The sequence below is a fragment of the Octodon degus genome, unplaced genomic scaffold (genome assembly GCF_000260255.1).
Source record: "Octodon degus isolate 3935 unplaced genomic scaffold, OctDeg1.0 scaffold00001, whole genome shotgun sequence".
In the NCBI taxonomy this organism is placed as follows: Eukaryota; Metazoa; Chordata; class Mammalia; order Rodentia; family Octodontidae; genus Octodon; species Octodon degus.
This window is the reverse complement of record NW_004524577.1, coordinates 27,763,651-27,768,075: the sequence shown is the minus strand read 5'-3', so window position 1 is coordinate 27,768,075 and position 4,425 is coordinate 27,763,651. Positions and strand designations below refer to the sequence as shown.

At 36.6% G+C, this 4,425-nt stretch overlaps 1 pseudogene; it reads right to left on the bottom strand.

The window, feature by feature from the left end:
• Positions 1-796: 796 nt before the first annotated feature.
• LOC105742098 lies at positions 797-4,029 on the bottom strand (annotated as a pseudogene).
• Between the last annotated feature and the right edge of the window lie 396 nt (positions 4,030-4,425).

Here is a 4,425-nt window from a genome sequence, read left to right as displayed (position 1 = left end):
TAGAAATTCAGAAGATTATCAATACCTACTTCCAAACTCTTTACTCTCACAAGGATGGAAAATACAGAAAAAAGAGACAGATTCTTAGATCCATATAAACTAGCAAAGCTGAAAGAAGAACATACACAAATTCTGAATAGCCCTATATCAATGAATGAAATTGAAAGTATAATCAAAAACATACCAAAAAAAAAAACCATGTCTGGATGGATTCACAGCTGAATTTTACAAGAAATTTAGAGAAGATTTAATGTCAACTCTTCTCAAGCTCTTCAATGAACTTGAAAGGGAAACAATTCTCTCTAACTCATTCCTGGAAGCAAGTATTGCTCTGATACCAAAACCAGAGAAAGACCCAACCAACAATGAGAACTACAGGCCAATCTCCCCAACGAACATAGATACAAAAATCCTCAATAAAATACTAGCAAACAGAATGCAGCAAATCATCCAGAAGATTATACATCACAGCCAAGTGGGATTCATCCCAGGAATGCAGGGATGGTTTAATGCACACAAATTCATAAATGTAATATACCACATCAACACAGCCAAAAGCAAAAATCACATGATTTTATCAGTAGGTGCAGAAAAGGCTTTTGATGAACTTCAACATTCATTTATGAAAAAAAAACCCTACAGAAAATCAGAACAGATGCTCTATTTCTCAACCTGATAAATCCATTTGTGACAAACCAACACTCCAAATGGAGAAAAACTGAAAGCTATTAATTACACTGATGAAACTGTGTATTAGTTAGGATTTATCACCAACTGATATAGAAAACCAGGAATCTTAGTACATAACCATTGTACTGTAGACAATATCAGGAGAATTTGCCATCAAAATCTATTGAACATATCTTGTAAAATAGGTGATTTTTGGAGATTTTAGATCTTATAAGCTGTACAAATCTGGAAGCATAGTGGTTTTTTCTGGTGAATTGTTGAAGCTGTAGCTAGTGATGCTGTTAGTGGGTAAAGGTTGTCAGTCAGTAAAAGGAAAGGCTGTTCCATCATTTTGATAATAAACAGTGATCATATCCCATCACTAGGGGGGATTGTGGGTTAACTCAGCTGTTTAAATCACTTAGTTGGGTAAACTCAGTCACATGTAGGGGACTGTGGTTCAATCTCCTGCTCCACAACTGCATCAGACCCACCCTTAAGGCAGCCTAAGGTAGCCCTCCAACCAAAACAAAAAACAAAAACAAAAAAACAAAAAACCTTTCCTATTCCCATCATTAAATATTTGAAGAACTTGTTTCACATATTCTTGAAATGTATTCTCCTTTAGAAGCTCCACACATGCCTCCCCTGAATCAAGTATGTGTACCACTGCCTTTTTTGGTTTTCTGCCTTATTGGTTCTAACCTATGAGCAATCAAAGGAGGTGCAATGCTTCATTAATGTTTCTGATGACCAAATGTTGACTCCATACCCCTAGTCTTGCTTTATTCAGAAAGAGGATCTAAGTCAAAAATAGGTTCTTGGTGAATTATCGTCAGGTTCACCATGAAGTCTGGTCATGTAGTCCATGGTATTGGGCTGTTTTACAACATCTGCATTATCAAAAGTACCAGATCCTTTTCTGGCTCCTGTATCAGCCAGGAGTTTCTTGATGCATCCTGTAAATCTGGAAGGCCCTGAAAATCTCTGATTTGGATAAGGCTGTTTTACTCAGTAGTTTCTTTTAAATGAGCATTCAGTTGCAGATTAACAAACCACTGCTGCACTATTTTGGTCTGAAGTATTTGGCCTGAAAATGGAGATTTCTTGAAAAGAGGTTGGAGATTAACTATGATCAGATCTTGCAAAAGATCCAGGACCATTGGATGTTTTCTTTTTAAAGAAGTGGAAAATATTGTCATTTTATTCCACTCTTGAAATTTTGGATTTGAAAGCAGTTCTGCTGAGTGACATAATTTCATCATGCATGTTTTTGTTCGAAATTGACTATTAGAACTGCTTCATCTATCAGAGGAATGTGCTTTACAAAGGTATCAAGAATGAGGCCTTTCTTCTGAACTTTGGATTACTCTTCCCCTTCTATTATTGGTTTCTTCTTCATTTCCCAACTGACTACAAAAATTGCCTTCATCTCCTGAAGAAAATTCACTTAATTTTTATTCCTTGGAAATATAGTCATTTTATTTGGAAGTGGGGAAGTGAAGAAGAAACTAGAAGGGGAAGAGTAATCCAAAATGCAGAAGAAAAGTCACTTGAATTTTTATTCCTTGGAAATACAGTCATTTTATTTGGGAGTGTGTAGACCAATGAAAAGAAAGTCTTCTGTTAAATAAAACTTCCACCTGCACTGGTACTTGAAGAAGTGGTAAGTGCAGTAAAAATTGTGTCATTCCCACTATCCATTGAGTCTTCTATAGTCCCTAAATCTCTTAGCATTTGCTGAGGCATTGCAAAACATAAAAGGGTGATCCAACATTGAAGACAGACTTAAACAATCTTCTGGATTTCTATAAAGTAACTGGTGAATAAGGTTCTTGGCCTCTTGACAAAATATTGGTGTTTTATAACCTGCTAATACTACTTTATTCATTGTGTTCTTGACTACGTCAGTGTCAAAAGGTAGTCTTCCAATAAGTAACATATAAAACATACAGTCCAAGGACCAAATATCTGATTCAAGTCCATATGCACTTTGAGTTGCAATTTCAGGTGAAATATAATTAGGAGTTCCACATAATGTATAGTGCTTTTCATCTGTTATTTGAAACTGAGTTGCCAGCCCAAAATTAGCAATTTTGATATTCATATTACGAGTAAGAGATTAGAACATGAAAGGTCCCAGTGTAATATACAATGGGAAAGAGGATACAATAATTCTGTGACAATCTGGTGCATGAAATGTTTAGCTTCATTTTCTTTCTTTTTTTTTCATTTTTTAAAATACTTTTATTGAGAAACAAATAACAATGAGATAGTTTCAAAATCGATTTGTAGGACAGTTCCAATAATTAATACAATGTATATTGTTGTCTTCTTAGTGGTTATGCATAGTACAAGATGCAGACATGACATCCTGTCCAAACACTATGAGTACAAATCTTTCTATTCATTGAATTAAGAGAAAGTAGTTGTATACCTATCCTAACTATTTTTTCCATAATTTTATTGATAAACAAATAACAATGAGAAAGTTTCAAATCAAATTGGTAGGAGAGTTTCAATAATTAACACATTGCATACATTCCTCCCAGTGGTTAATTGCTGTACAAGATGCGGACATGATATCCTATCTACAAACACCATTAGAACAAATCCCTCTATTCATTTTAAGAGAAGGTAACTATATATCTATACTAACCACTTTGAATACACAGATACAAAATGGACATTCATCTGTATACCCTTTTTTGGTTAAGTTCCATTATTTGAATATTATAGGTGTGTTAACTTAGCAAAATAATCTAAAAGAGTTCAGTAGTCCATAATAGTATTGGGTCTTTTGCTTCACTGGCAATGTCAGAAATTGTTGACCTGAGTCCCCTACAGCTCAACATAACAGCATGGCTTTACTTCTTATATTTCGTTTTTATACTTTTCTGCTGGGTGGTTAAGACCAAGGTAAAGCAGGACCTATGCAACAAGAGTTGTAGCTTTTGGGTCTGATAAGGTCAGTGAAATCCCCTTAGGATTTATCCTGAGATCCTGTACCTCAGATTGTTTGTCAGTGTCTAGCTTCATTTTCTGAGAAAGGTTTCATTCTGTTCTTTAGATACCTGTTTCCCCATTATGACACATCTCCAAGACTAGGTAGACATAATTATTATCTTCACAATAGTTATGAAGCTCTAAGATAGATGAGTGCTTCAATTGGCAATGCACTTTCACCTCTTTTTGGACTCACTGTACCATTCCAGCTTTGTATATGGCTTTGTTACCTATCAGTTTCATTTCAACTTTCAAACCAGTGTGAATGGACTCAGATATTTAGACACCAACAAATGACCCTTTACCAAGCATATTTCCAACTTTAATATAGCAGGTGTCTGGGGTAGAAGGCATGGTGATGCATCATGATGAAACACTCCAATAATCTGGTCCCTTAATCTGATGCAGCCGCAGTGCCCTCTTCCCATCCCAGCCAACTCCAGGAGCCCAGGGAGTGCTAGAATCCCATCACAGCTCCCTCCACTGGGTTTAACTGCCATCCCATCCACTGGAGAAGGCGGCAAGGACCCTGCAGGGCTCAGCGCTGCAGCTTGGGCAGGGTCACTGATTGTAAGTCACTGGGCTTAAAGGACAACAGGGTGTTCCCTCCTCCTCCCAGCTCACTGGATGCTGCAAGTGGCAGGCTGCTTTTAGTACTGTTTTAAATTAATGCACGAGTTTGAAGGCTTGTTAGCATTACCTTGATTCAAACACTAGACACGGATCAACCAAACAAGAGAGCTACAGATC